Raw genomic sequence first — 16,891 nt, forward strand, 5'->3', positions numbered from 1 at the left:
TGCTATTCCAGTTTCAACTGTTCTGCCTGCGGTTACGGAACCCCTACCTGTCCCAGACCTGCTGTTTTCAACTCTTAATGATCGGCTATGAAAAGCCAACTGAGATTTATTCCTGATTATTATTTGACCATGCTTGTCATTTATGAACATTTTGAAAATCTTGGCGCTCTCTAATTTTCTCCTTCTCTCTTTCTTTCTCTCGGAGGACCTGAGCCCTAGGACCATACGTCGGGACTACCGGCCGTGGTGACTCCTTGCTGTCCCCAGTCCGCCTGGCCTTGCTGCTATTCCAGTTTCAACTGTTCTGCCTGCGGTTATGGAACCCCTACCTGTCCCAGACCTGCTGTTTTCAACTCTTAATGATCGGCTATGAAAAGCCAACTGAGATTTATTCCTGATTATTATTTGACCATGCTTGTCATTTATGAACATTTTGAAAATCTTGGCTCTCTCTAATTTTCTCCTTCTCTCTTTCTTTCTCTCGGAGGACCTGGGCCCTAGGACCATGCGTCGGGACTGCCGCCCGTGGTGACTCCTTGCTGTCCCCAGTCCGCCTGGCCTTGCTGCTATTCCAGTTTCAGCTGTTCTGCCTGCGGTTATGGAACCGCCACCTGTCCCAGACCTGTTGTTTTTCAACTCTTGATGATCGGCTATGAAAAGCCAACTGAAAATTATTCATGATTATTATTTGACCATGCTTGTCACTTATGAACATTTTTGAACATCTTGGCATAGTTCTGTTATAATCTCCACCCGGCACAGCCAGAAGAGGACTGGCCACCCCTCATAGCCTGGTTCCTCTCTAGGTTTCTTCCTAGGTTTTGACCTTTCTAGGGAGTTTTTCCTAGCCACCGTGCTTCTACACCTGCATTACTAGCTGTTTGGGGTTTTAGGCTGGGTGTCTGTACAGCACTTCGAGATATTAGCTGATGTACGAAGGGCTATATAAAATAAAATAAAATTGAATGGAAAGGCACTAGAGCAACGAACCGCCCTTGCTGTCTCTGCCTGGCTGGTTCCCCTCTATCCACTGGGATTCTCTGCCTCTAACCCTATTACAGGGGCTGAGTCACTGGCTTACTGGTGCTCTTCCATCCCGTCCCTAGGAGGGGTGCATCACTTGAGTGGGTTGAGTTACTGACGTGATCTTCCTGTCCAGGTTTGGCGCCCCCCTCGGGCTCGTGCCCTTGGGGGAGATCTCCGTGGGCTATACTCAGCCTTGTCTCAGGGTAGTAAATTGGTGGTTTGAAGATATCCCTCTAGTGGTGTGGGGGCTGTGCTTTGGCAAAGTGGGTTGGGTTATATCGTGCATGCTTGGCCCTGTCTGGGGGTATCGTCGGACGGGCCCACAGTGTCTCCAGACCCCTCCTGTCTCAGCCTCCAGTATTTATGCTGCAGTAGTTTGTGTGTCGGGGGGCTAGGGTTAGTCTGTTATGTCTGGAGTATTTCTCCTGTCTTATCCAGTGTCCTGTGTGAATTTAAGTATGCTCCCTCTAATTCTCTCTCTCTCCCTCCCCCTCCCCTCCCGGAGGACCTAGCCCTAGGACCATGCCTCAGGACTACCTGGCCTGATGACTCCTTGCTGTCCCCAGTCCACCTGGTCGTGCTGCTGCTCCAGTTTCAACTGTTCTGCCTGTGGCTATGGAGCCCTGACTTGTTCACCGGACGTGCTACCTTGTCCCGGACCTGGTGTTTTCGACTCTCTCTCTCTACCGCACCTGCTATCTCTAACTCTGAATGCTCAGCTATGAAAAGCCAACTGACATTTATTCCTGAGGTGCTGTTGCACCCTCTACAACCACTGTGATTATTATTATTATTTGACACTGCTGGTCATCTATGAACGTTTGAACGTCTTGGCCATGTACTGTCATAATCTCAACCTGGCACAGCAAGAAGAGGACTGGCCACCCCTCAGAGCCTGGGTTTCTGTAAAGCACTTTGTGACATTGGCTGATGTAAAAAGGGATTTATAAATACATTTGATTGATTGATTGATTGATTGATTGATTGATTGATTGATTGAAGGAACCAAGCAAGCTTCAAGCTTCATAAATAAGAATTTGCCTAGTTAAATAAAGGTTAAATAAAAAAATATAAACATGTAATTGCCTACACAACACTGCCCCCATGGGAGTACGTTGAACTTCTTCTCTTCTTCTTTGGTATCACAGTTGATAACCATGGCAATATATGCTAAGAAGCCAACCTTACTGAAGCACAAAATCGTATCACTCTGTATTGGCCTATCTCAATTCCGTTCAATTTATTTATTTCTATACATTGTTCCATAAATATAATTTTCTCTTACTTTATAAACCATGCTAGTTACAATCACACCAAAACATACCAACACATCAAAGAAAACAAAAGGGGCATAGGAAGTGGTGCAGACCAGGAGGCAGGCATCAATTTCCTCAAGTTCTCATTTAAGCTTAAACTCCATTAGCTGTGTGCTCTCACCAGACATAGAGCCACCATGCCTCTGGACTGCATCCCTTCCTGTGGGCGTCTGCCTGGAACACAAATACATGGGGGGTTTACACAGAGCTAAAGATAGCGTTCCCCTAATCAGACATTGCATGCATCAACCAATGGTTGCGTGCCACATCATCGACTGGGCCGTTGGGCACCAGATTGCTATAACATATTATGTGGTTAGCTGATACGTAAAATACCTATCCAGGCATTGTGAGATCTGCCGTGCGTCAGCAATGCCTGAGCAAAGGAACGTGCCCAATATCACAGAGTTAAAATCACATGATCTGTCAATTAACCAATAAAAAGGCTTTACTTAGTCGGCATGCAAATAGGTCCCATCTGTGACACATACAGTACACTTATACACACACAAGTGTGTATGTGAGTGCCTGAGTGTGTATGTGTTTGTGCATGCATGTGTATGCAAGTGTACCTGTATATCCTGGGCTTCCTGTGCCCTTACTTAGCTTTCTGAATGCACACACTTTATCCTTCTTGATGGAGAGTGAATATAAGACATCAGCTTCATATAGACCCGGGATCAACTTGAGGCGCAGACAGAAGTCTGCGTCCATGGTGATCCGTTGTGTAAGGCCTGTCATGGTGTGATGTGATGATAATCTGTTCTCCTCAACCCCTTGACAAGAAGCCTCATGCTGCAAGAACACAACAGCAGCCCAATGTGGTTTCGCCTGAGGATATAGAACATGGTCACAGGTCCCTGTTTCAGTATGATATGTTGGATAAAAGAATAAAGACCGACACCAATGTCAAGTTCAATAGCCTTGTTCAAGCATTGTATAAGTCCCTACACACAGAGTCAGGGGAACAGCCCAGCTAGTCGATAACCTATCAACTAGACTCCATAACGGTCCCCTCAGACATAGAATGTTTCTGCCTCTGTGGTTTAACCACAGATGAAGTAGGTTTGGTCAAATACCCATTCTGCTTGGTGGTCATATGTTTCAAAGATGATTAACAATAGAGTGGCCTACTTGAACGCAGTGTTTTTATAACCCTCGTTAAGGTGTTTGTTGGCGGGCCTGACTCGAGACGTCCTGTGTAACGATGTGTGCTGAGAGTCGGGAAGCAAGTACAGGGAGTGAATATTTAATAAATAAACAAAACATAATACGAAACAAGAAAAACTAACAGCACACAGACATGAAACTGAAACAGAAACAATAACACCTGGGGAAGGAACCAAAGGGAGTGACATAAATAGGGCAGGTAATCAAGGAGGTGATGGAGTCCAGAGGAGTGTCAATAAGTGCAGCGTGCGTGACGATGTTGACAGGTGCATAATAATCAGCAGTCTGGTGACCTAGAGGCCAGAGAGGGAGTGTACGTGACATCCTGTTACAAAACAGAGTGTTTCTGACATACACTACCAGTCAAAAGTTTGGACACACCTTCTCCTTCAAGGGTTTCCCCTTATTTTTTATATTTTATACATTGTAGAATAATAGTGAAGACATCAAAACTATGAAATAACACACATGGAATCAAGTAGTAACCAGTGTTCAACAAATCAAAATATATTTTATATTTGAGATTCTTCAAAGTAGCCACCCTTTGCCTTGACAGCTTTGCACACTCTTGACATTCTCTCAACCAGCTTCATGAGGTAGTCACTTGGAATGCATTTCAATTAACAGATGTGCCTTGTTAAAAGTTAATTGTGGGATTTCTTTCATTCTTAATGCTTTTGAGACAATAAGTTGTGTTGTGACAAGGTACGCGTGGTATACAACAGATATCCCTATTTGGTAAAAGACCAAGTCCATATTATGGCAAGAACAGCTCAAATAAGCAAAGAGAAACGACAGTCCATCATTACTTTAAGACATGAAGGTCAGTCAATGCAAAATATTTCAAGAACTTTGAAAGTTCCTTGTGCAGTCGCAAAAATAATCAAACGCAATGATGAAACTGGCTCTCATGACGAACGCAACAGGAAAGGAAGACACAGAGTTACCTCTGCTGCAGAGGATACATTCAATAGAGTTAACTATACCTCAGATTGCAGCCCAAATAAATGCTTCAGAGAGGTCAAGTAACAAACACATTTCAATATCAACTGTTCAGAGGAGACTGCATGAATTAGGCTTCATGGTCGAATTGCTACAAATAAACCACTACTAAAGGACACCAATAAGAAGAAGAGACTTGCTTGGGCCAAGAAACACGAGCAATGGACATTAGAACGGTGGAAATCTGTCCTTGGGTCTGATGAGTCCAAATTTTAGATTGTTTGTTCCAACCTCGGTGTCGTTGTGAGATGCAAAGTAGGATGAACGGATGATCTCTGCATGTCTGGTTCCCACTGTGAAGCATGGAGGAGGAGGTGTGATGGCGTGGGGGTGCTTTGCTGGTGACACTGTCAGTGATTTATTTAGAATTCAAGGCACACTTAACAAGCATGGCTACCACAGCATTTTTCAGCAATACGCCATCCCATCTGGTTTGCACTAAATGGGACTATCATTCATTTTTCAGCAGGACAATGACCCAAAGCACACCTCCAGACTGTGTAAGGCCTATTTGACCAAGAAGGAGAGTGGTGAAGTGCTGCATCAAATGACCTGGCCTCCACAATCACCCAACCTCAATCCAATTGAGATGGTTTGGGATGAGTTGGACTGCAGAGTGAAGGAAAAGCAGCCAACAAGTGCTCAGCATATGTGGGAACCCAGTCAAGACTGTTGGAAAAGCATTCCTCACGAAGCTGGTTGAGAGAATGCCAAGAGTCTGCAAAGCTGTCAAGGCAAAGGGTGGCTACTTTGAAGAATCGACAATCTAAAATATATTTTGAATTGTTTAACACCTTTTTGGTTACTACATGATTCCATATGTATTATTTCATAGTTTTGATGTCTTCACTATTATTCAACAATGTAGAAAATAGTAAAAATTAAGAAAAACCCTTGAATGAGTAGATGTGTCCAAAATTTTAACTGGTACTCTACCTGCTGCCTATCAGTCAAGATGAGTGCTCTAAATTGAGCCTCCTCTTCCTCAGTGAGAGTGGAAAAGATAATTGAAGTTGCTTTAATTAATTGGTGTACTTGCGTGACTCACTAACTCTTTCTATGACTGAGATGTAACCACAAGACAGTCAGAAATATCTCTATAATCTTAGCAATCACAGTCTGATTGCGTTACATCAAGGATATTACACATATAATGATACAATTTGAATGAATTAACTAGTCTAATTCTATGAGTAGAATTGTAGATATACCACCCACGGAGAGATGACACATACATCTCCGAATGTACTCAAGGAAGCAATGAATGCTAAATCAAAGCTTGAATCAACTTCGCTTACTTTCAGCCTTATACCCACAAATGGACCCATAACCCATGTAATAATTTTCCATCGGTCTGCTGCTGTGTCCACAGAGAGCCTATCAGCCATATCAATCCAGTATGGTAAATAGGAGCACTCACCATCACTGTTTACTCATATCTGTTCCACAGCATGTCTCAGCCAATCAAACATGGAGACATGTGAGATCACTTCTGGGACAGTACTGTTGAGTATTGACTGGAAGAAGGAGGGAGAGGGAAAGGGGGGAGTAGAGCGAGGGAAAGGGAGAAAGAAGAGCAAGAGATGGAAGGAGAGGGAGTGAAAGAGGAAGCGAGAGGGAAGGAGAGGGAGAGGGAGGGAAAGAGAAAGAGAGGGAAGACGAGGGAGCGAGAGAAGAGCGAGGGGGAAGGAGAGGGAGGAGGGAAGGAGCGAGAGAGCGAGAGAACCTTGACCTTATCCCCACTCGACGAGACAGAAGGACAGAGGATCGCATCCCATTTTGAAATTCAAACCTACAAAAGCAGCAGCAGTGCTTTCCATTCAAACTGTTGTCAGTGCTGCTACAGTATGACTCCACGAATCGGCTATGGAGACAAACACTGTATAATTTGTGCAGGGGATCGAAACTATCAATCGGTAATCCATCCGTAATCATGAGAGAACCTGTGGCCCCTAGTTACTGATCAAACACCTTTTTGTCTTTGTTTTATTTGCCAACATGTAGGAGGAAGGAAAAAACTCCCAACAAAACAATAAGGGAGCTCTGTAAGACAAACAAAATGGATGAATACGTAACATGAACGGATCACTGGCTGATCCGCTGGATGAATATCTACTGTATCCAATCAAATCAATTCAGGAAATAAGTTTCCGGTGATATAGCCTACTCCATTGAGAGCCTAAGACAATGTATTATCTGTCAATAGGCAATGTGCTACCTGCCTGGAAAAGAAGCACTCCAACCCAGAAGACATTTGTATCGTAATCGGATTTTGTATCTTTCTATGGTCTCTCCCAGCACTAGTCATAACCCAATAGAGAGTCTGTGATGAGGTTTCCTCCTCAAGATGAATGGGACTGCCTCTACTGTGGAAATGTGTACACACACACACACACACACACACACACACACACACACACACACACACACACACACACACACACACACACACACACACACACACCCACACACACACACACACACACACACACACACACACACACACACACACACACACACACACACACACACACACACACACACACACACACACACACACACACACACACACACACACACACACACACATACAGGGTAAATGGATGATCTACAGAACATTCTCTATGTAATACATCTGTATTCCATAACCCCATCAGCTGATGACACAATCAAGCAAGTGACCAGATGCTTCCAGGGCATGTGTTCCACTCATTAAACTCTCATCTTTCTCTCTGTCCTTTCATTCTCTCATTCCCTCCATCTCTGTCCAGGGTCAATTGGTCCACCATCTGCCCTGTCAACATGTTGCCAATTGCTTTTTCCCAATTTGTTTCGAGTGAATTGAAGTGAACTTCCAATAGCTTTTTCCCAATTTGATGCCTCTCCTTGCTAGTCCCAATTGAGCATGTGCATTCACTCTAACACTCACAATGTCATCTCTAGTACATCTTATTTCAGAAAGAACACAGAGGACACACACCAGGATTGGTGAGAGACGATGGAAACCATAGCGTAATAACGATGGGCACACGCACACAAAGAGAGACAGAGAGAGAGAGAAAGAGAGAGAGACAGACAGCAATAGGGTGACAGAGAGAGAGGTAAAAATAGGAAAAGATAGAGCGTCCGAGAGAAAGAGTGACTCTCCAGTCACAAGGTGTGTCTACGTGCTATAAAACACTGGTCAGCTGAAACAGAATATTACATATGAAGACATCACAATATGTGACAGAGAATATTATATTTTCTCTCTCTGTTTGCGATGATCAAATACGTAATAATATTCATGGTGTCTTTGGAATCTGGCTCTGTGAGCCATAGTTTACTTTCATAAAGACCTTCACAATCCCCACTCTTCTTAATATAAGGTGTTGTTCATCGGTGGACTCCTTAAGTCCAGGTTGTCTCACCCTTTTTCAGTCCATTGTCTTCTGTTTTCTGCCAAATGAACACAACCCTGCTCTGGGCTACTCTATAATGCTGTTACTGGCCGGAGATGGGAAGGGAAGTATGGCTAAATTATTAAATTACTTTGACCTTTGACTCCGTAGCAGATGAGACCTGAGGCTCCCCACAAATCAGAAAGAAACTACTTCTGTTTCCATTACATAACTACGGTCAGCAAATAGACATAAATAAAATAGACACAGAATATAAATGATACCTAGAGGAGATGAAATGTGTGCACGGTAAACGTGTGTAGAGCCCTTATTAGTTCTGTAGATGATTCAATGCTTTCTATGGGAGTATGGCGATTAGGCTTCGGCGGAAAATCAAACAGTGACTTCCGTTTGTCATTTTTCCCTTTCTCTCCGTTTCCATTGAAAAAGGCATATAGAGGAAATTATGTGAACGAAACTCTGCTTGGATAGGGTGTGTTTAGCTGTGTACAGTACAGGTAGGGGACAGTGTGTGTGTGTGTGTGTGTGTGTGTGTGTGTGTGTGTGTGTGTGTGTGTGTGTGTGTGTGTGTGTGTGTGTGTGTGTGTGTGTGTGTGTGTGTGTGTGTGTGTGTGTGTGTGTGTGTGTGTGTGTGTGTGTGTGTGTGTGTGTGTGTGTGTGTGTGTGTGTGTGTGTGTGTGTGTGTGTGTGTGTGTTCGTCTGTAAGGCTGAGACAGAAGGGTGAATAAACATAGTCTCTTTCTCTATGCCTCTACTTGACTTTCTGCCAAAATCTCATTCTCTTTCTCAGGTACCTTCTGCCTCTATGTTGCACACTCTCTCAGGTGGGTTGAATGGGGGTGTGAGCATGTGTGGATGAAAACACAAACGTGATTTTCTCATTTACTCTACGGAAATGCAAACAGTGTGTGTGTGTGTGTGTGTGTGTGTGTGTGTGTGTGTGTGTGTGTGTGTGTGTGTGTGTGTGTGTGTGTGTGTGTGTGTGTGTGTGTGTGTGTGTGTGTGTGTGTGTGTGTGTGTGTGTGTGTGTGTGTGTGTGTGTGTGTGTGTGTGTGTGTGTGTGTGTGTGTGTGTGTGTGTGTGTGTGCATAGGTCTGTTATGGAGACGGGAGGACCAGTAGCCACACAGGCCCATTAAGATAAGCCCTGCCTCCCGTTCAGACAAAGTACATAAACAAACCCTGAGACTTCCTGCTGTGCTCCCGTTAAATCTCACACACACACGCACACACACACGCGCACACACACACACACACACACACACACACACACACACACACACACACACACACACACACACACACACACACACACACACACACACACAGTAGACCTACTATTCTCTACAGGCATAGAAAGGATCAGACACACATGTATTTATTAATTTTGTTATTTTTGATTTAACCTTTAATTTATCAGGGAGTCATACTGAGACAGAAGTTGGACCACAGAGTGAAGTAAAAGCGGTCAACAAGTGCTCAGCATATATGGGAACTCCTTTAAGACTGTTGGAAAAGCATTCCAAGTGAAGCTGGTTGAGAGAATGCCAAGAGTGTGCAAAGCTGTCATCAAGGCAAAGGGTGGCTACTTTGAATACATTTTGATTTGTTTAACACTTTTTTGGTTACTACATAATTCCATATGTATTATTTCATAGTTTTGATGTTTTCACTATCATTCTACAATGTAGAACATTGTAAAAATAAAGAAAAACCCTTGAATGAGTAATTGTGCAAGCAATCATAGGGGGCAGAGAGCTGCAGCAATATGGATCAAGCATATCAGCCCTAGTGGATTTTTTAAAACATAAATCTGCAAGTAATCAAGCACATCATGCATAGTAGATTGTTGAAATGAAAACAAAGATTCACTAGAAGTTGACTGGTTAACCACTGAGTCAGCTAGAGGCTGAATCAAATAAAAAAGCTTGCCGAGAGAAAATTATGATTAAAAGTATCACTTATCCCATTCTTCTTAGTTATGATGCCAGAGTCAGACAGAACTTGCTTAGCTAGGGAAGAAGATTATTTTTTTACGCTTCGGTGCATTTTCTGTTTTCCAAGGATCAGCAACGTACGGTGCATATTTCCATTTTATACTCCAACAGAATTTTGGAGGACGTATTGAGTCTGAGTAAATATACAGAGGTTGAATTGAAGAGGGACAGTTTATATACACAGTGGAAATCAAATGAACCTGGTAAGAAAGATCATGGAACATCAACACCATTTTGGAGACAGTCTCACCACCTACAAGATCCCAAGCTCCAGTCTTATACACAATTGAAAACGAATGAGTAGTAAATAAAATCCAACTGAAAAGTCTAATACTTGTCACAGCTGTTCCCTCACAACTGAGATAAAGGCTAGTGCAAAAGGCATCAAAAGTTACATGGGCATTCACTATTTGACGCTGTATTTGACTGACTTGGTATTTGTATTTATTATGGTATTCCCTTTAGCTGCTGGCAGCAGCTACTCTTCCTGGGGTCCAGCAAAATTAAGGCAGTTCCACATTTTTTTAAACATTGCAATACATTCACAACAGATTTTACAACATGTGTGCCCTCAGGCCCCTACTCTACTACCACATATCTACAACACAAAACCCATGTGTACGTGTGTGTATACTGCGTATGTTATAGTGTGTTTGTATGCATGTGTTTGTGCCTATGTTTGTGTTGCTTCACAGTCCCCGTTGTTCCATAAGGTGTATTTCTATCTGTTTTTTAAATGTAATTTTCCTGCTTGCATGAGTTACTTGATGGGCTATAGAGTTCCATGTAGTCATGGCTTTATGTAGTACTGTGCACCTCCCATACTTGGGGACTGTGAAGAGACCTCTGGTGGAATGTCTTGTGGGGTATGCATGGGTGTCCGAGCTGTGTGCCAGTAGTTCAAACAGACAGCTCGGTGCATTGAACATACCTCAACAATACCTCTCACAAATACAAGTAGTGATGAAGTCAATCTCTCCTCCACTTTGAGCCAGAAGAGATTGACATATTATTAATGTTAGCTCTCTGTGTATATCCAAGGGCCAGCCGTGCTGCCCTGTTCTGAGACAATTGGAATTTTCCTAAGTCCCTCTTTGTGGCACCTGACCACACGACTGAACAGTAGTCCAGGTGAGCCAAAACTAGGACCTGTAGGACCTGCCTTGTTGATAGTTCTGTTAAGAATGCAGAGCAGCGCTTTATTATTGACAGACTTCTCCCCATTCTAGCTACTTTTGTATCAATATGTTATGACCGTGACAGTTTACAAACCAGGGTTACTCCAAGCAGTTAAGTCTCCTCAAATTTCTCAATTACCATATTATTCATTACAAGATTTAGTTGGGGTTTAGTGAATGATTTGTCGCAAATACAACGCTTTTAGTTTTTGAAATATTTAGGACTAATTTATTCCTTGCCACTTATTCTGAAACGAACTGCAACTCTTTGTTAAGTGTTGCAGTCATTTCAGTTGCTGTGATAGCTGACGTGTATAGTGTTGAGAGGGTGGGGGAGTAACGGATTACAAGTAATTCGTTACATGTAAGAGATTACAAAAATCGGTAACTGTAATCCGTTACGTTACCAGCAAAAATATTGTAATCAGATTACAGATACTTTTGAAAAACAACATGATTACTTTGAGGACTACTTCTAAATTCAGAAAGGATGTTTGCAAAAAAAATATTTGACACTTCCCTGTTTTTACATTTTTTATTTAACTATACAAGTCAGTTAAGAACAAATTCTTAATTACAATGACGGCTTACCCCGCCAAACCCTAACCCGGACGACGGCATCACCATATTAAGATAAAAATGACGGCATTGGACCTTTAAGTACTTTTAGGTAATGATAGGCTAGCTAGCATGTTTCACATGCAGCAGTGACTCAAGACTCCACTCGACTACACTATATGAACATACAGGACTTGGAAGAGAGTGGGGCTGGAATTCAATGCAGGGCACGTTATAATGTAGCGCACTATAACAGACTTTCCTGAAAAAGTCTGGGAAAATGACGTTAAAAGCTTTCACGGGACTAGAATTCAATCTTAGTGCATCACAGCATGGAAAAAGTCAAGAAAACATGCATGACGATTGTGTTCTGGCTTTGGGCTTACACACTGAAGGAAGGACCAATACAAACACAAACAGTAGTCACCTGATTTTAGTGGGCACCTGAATGAAAACGCACCAGATGTCCCTCTTGAGTTAGACCCCACGCCAACACCAACACAAGCACACACAGACATGCACACACACACACCCACACATGTACACACACCACAGGAGGCTGCTGAGGGGAGGACAGCTCATAATAATGGCTGGAATGGAGTAAATGGAATGGTATCAAACACATGGAAACCACATGTTTGATGTGTTCAATACTATTTCATTTATTCTGGTCCAGCCATTACAATGAGACTGTCCTCCCCAATTAAGGTTTCACCGGCCGCATGTGACACGCACACCATTGAGTGATGTCATGGATTACTTGGACACCATACATCAGGGCTGGTGTGAGAGTGTTGCTACTTAACTACAGTGAAGAGCACTGAGCAGCCTGGTGAGTGGTGAAGGGTGAAGCCGCTCTAGTCATTGGGGTCATAACGCCCTCTAATACAGCTAATGATATGGAGAGCAAGCCAAGCAACAGATGTCCTGCTTGGCCTATATACACACACACACACACACACACACACACACACACACACACACACACACACACACACACACACACACACACACACACACACACACACACACACACACACACACACACACACACACACACACACACACACACACACACACACACACACACACACACACACACACACACACACACACACACACACACACACACACACACACACACACACACACACACAGTCATTGAAAATAAGAATTTGTTCTTAACTGACTTGCCAAGTTAAATAAAGCTTAAAAAAAATATCGGATCACGTTACTGAGTTTGGATAATCCAAAAGTTATGTTACTGATTACAATTTTGGACAGGTACTGTAACAGATTTCATTTATAAAGTAACCTACCCAACCCTGAGTATACATAGACACACTGGCTTTACTTAAAGCCAGTGGCATGTCATTAGTAAAGATTGAAAAGGGACCTAGACAGCTGCCCTGGGGAATTCCTGATTCTACCTGGATTTTGTTGGAGAGGCTTCCATTAAAGAACACCCTCTGTTTTCTGTTAGATAGGTAACTCTTCATCCACAATATAGCAGGGGGTGTAAAGCCATAACACATACGTTTTTCCAGCAACAGACTATGACTGATAATGTCAAAAGCCACACTGAAGTCTAACAAAACAGCCCCCACAATCTTTCAAGTCTGTTGTCAATTTGTTTACTGTAAAATAGCATTGTATTTGGTCAAACACCATTTTTCCCAAAAGTTTACTAAAGGTTGATTGGTCGGCTTTTTGAGCCAGTAAAGGAGCCTTTACTATTCTTAGGTAGGGGAATAACTTTTGCTTCCTCCAGGCCTGAGGGCACACACTTTCTAGTAGGCTTAAATTGAAGATGTGGCAAATAGGAGTGGCAATTCCGTCCTCTATTATCGTCAGTGGTGACATCATTATAACCCTGTGTATAATGCAGAACACCAGAACACCTCTTAACCTTCAAATAAGTGGATGATTACAGTAAGCCTGCATTAGTTAAAGGCCCAGTGCAGTCAAAATGTGATTTTCTTGATTCATTTATATTTCCACACTATGAGGTTCTAATAATACTGTGAAATGGTGAAAATTATGATAATGCCCTTGGTGGAATGAAGTTTTGGCCTGCCTGGTGGCATCACCATATTGAGATAAAAATGACGGCATTGGACCTTTAAGTACTTTTAGGTAATGATAGGCTAGCTAGCATGTTTGACATGCAGCAGTGACTCAAGACTCCACTTGACTACACTACATGAACATACAGGACTTGGAAGAGAGTGGGGCTGGAATTCATTGCAGGGCACGTTATAATGTAGCGCACTATAACAGACTTTTAAAGGTAATTTACGATTGAGCCGACGTGCACAGTGTTTACCGTGAATGCGATCCCCGCAAACGTCTGGGGAAATGACGTTAAAAGCTTTCACGGGACTAGAATTCAATCTTAGTGCATCACAGCATGGAAAAAGTCAAGAAAACATGCATGACGATTGTGTTCTGGCTTTGGGCTTACACACTGAAGGAAGGACCAATACAAACACAAACAGTAGTCACCTGATTTTAGTGGGCACCTGAATGAAAACGCACCAGATGTGCCTCTTGAGTTAGACCCCACACCAACACAAGCACACACACACACTCATGCACACACACACACCCACACATGTACACACACCACAGGAGGCTGCTGAGGGGAGGACGGCTCATAATAATGGCTGGAATGGAGTAAATGGAATGGTATCAAACACATGGAAACCACGTTTGATGTGTTCAATACTTTTTCATTTAGTCTGGTACACACACACACACACACACACACACACACACACACACACACACACACACACACACACACACACACACACACACACACACACACACACACACACACACACACACACACACACACACACACACACACACACACACACACACACACACACACACACACACACACACACACACACACACACACACATCATTGAGGGATGTCATGGATTACTTGGACCCCATACATCAGGGCTGGTGTGAGAGTGTTGCTACTTAACTACAGTGAAGAGCACTGAGCAGCCTGGTGAGTGGTGAAGGGTGAAGCCGCTCTAGTCATTGGGGTCATAACGCCCTCTAATACAGCTAATGATATGGAGAGCAAGCAACAGATGTCCTGCTTGTCCTATACACACACACACACATATGCATGCGCACACACTCACACACACATGAACACACACACAAACACACACACATAAACACACAAATATTAGCCAAAACAAAGACAAGCCACAAGGCCACAACATGTACTTAGGCTTCAGTTAGAGATATCATGCAGAGACAAACATAAAGCCGGTACAGAAAAAGGATCTTTATTTTTTGCATCCTCATGTACAGTGGGCTCCAAAATTACTGGCACCCCTGACTGGCAATGCACAAACAATACCTTAAAAAATACAAACAATCTAATTATAGAGATAAACTCAAAATACCAACATGCGAGAAATACTGTACTTTATTAATGTTTCAATGGAACCCACCAAAATCATACAATTATTTAATAGAAATTACATTTCACCAAAATCAAGGTTTCATAATTATTGGCACTCCTCATTTAGTACTTAGTGCAACCACCTCTGGCAAGGATAACAGCATGGATTCTTTTCCTGTAATGTTTGACAAGGTTAAGGAACACATTTGGAAAGTTTTTGGACCATTCCTCTATGCAGATCCTTTCAAGATCCTTCACATTCTTGGGTTTGCGCTTATCAACTTCCCTCTTCCACTCAGCCCACAGGTTTTCGATTGGATTGAGGTCTGGCGACTGAGATGGCCATGGCAGAACATTGATTTTGTTGTCACAGAACCATTTCTGTGTGGATCTTGAGGTATATTACGGGTCATTGTCTTGTTGGAAAGTCCACCTACGGCCAAGTCCCAGCCTTCTGGCAGAGACAACCAGATTGTCAGCCAAAATTGCCTGATACTTGGTAGAATTCATTATGCCATCAATCTTAACCAGTGCCCCTGGACCTCTGGAATTAAAACAGCCCCAAAACATCACTGACCCCCCTCCATATTTCACTGTGGGTATGAGGTGCCTCTCCTTGTATGCATCTCTGTTGCGACGCCAAACATGCCGATGCTGTATCTGAGCAAAAAGTTCAATTTTGGTCTCATCTGACCAGAGCACCTTCTTCCAGTCATAATTTAAATGACGTTTGGTAAACTCCAAGCGCTTGCATCTGTGTCTTGGGGTCAGAAAGGGCTTTCTTCTGGCAACCCTTCCAAAGAGCCTGTGGTTGTGGAGGTGGCGTCTGATGGTGCTTTTTGAAACCTGGTGACACCAAGGCCTACAATTCTTTCATCGTGATTCTTGGGGATTTTGTTGCTTCCCTCACCAACCTCCTCCCTATCCTGGGGGGCAAAATGCATTTGCGTCCTCTACCCGTGAGGTTTTCAACTGTTCCATATCTTTTGAATTTTCTTATAATTGCCCTGACAGTGCTCAGTGGTATATTCAATTGTTTGTGGATCTTCTTGTAGCCATTACCAGATTTATGAAGGTCTATGACCATCTGTCTCTTTTGAACTGCTAGTTCTTTTGTTTTCTTCATGGTGTTGGATGACAGCGTGATATTGCATGTGTGTTACCTAATTTTTATACCCTAGTGAAACAGGAAGTGATGTAATGGCTCAATATAGTTCCTTAAGACTTAGATAAACTTAAATAAGTGGAATTTCATTTGTGGTTTAATTTTGGTAGATGTTATTTACAATAATATTTAAGGGTGCCATTAATTGTGAAACCTTGATTTGGAGGACATTGATTTTTAATTAAATCAATTAATTATTTTGGTCGGTTCCATTGAAACATTAATAAAGTACAGTATTTCTCACATGTTGGTATTTTGAGTTTATCTCTATAATTATATTGTTTATATTTGTTTAAGCATTGTTTGTGCATTGCCAGTCAGGGGTGCCAGTAATTTTGGAGCCCACTGTATCTCTCTAGCTCTGCGGTCCCTCTCTGTCTATCTACAGTGAGCACCAAAAGTATTGGGACAGTGGCACATTTCTTGTTGTTTTGTCTCTGTACTCCAGCACTTTGGATTTTAAATGATACTATGAGGTTAAAGTTCAGACTGTCAGCTTTTATTTGAGGGTGTTTTACAGCACTTTTTCCACATAGTCCCCTAAGAATAAAACATGTTTCAAAACACTTCTACATTAATGTGGATTCTACAATGATTACGGATCATCCTGAATGAATCATGAATAATGATGAGGGAGAAAGTTACA

The sequence above is a fragment of the Salvelinus alpinus genome, chromosome 3 (genome assembly GCF_045679555.1).
Source record: "Salvelinus alpinus chromosome 3, SLU_Salpinus.1, whole genome shotgun sequence".
NCBI lineage: Eukaryota > Metazoa > Chordata > Actinopteri > Salmoniformes > Salmonidae > Salvelinus > Salvelinus alpinus.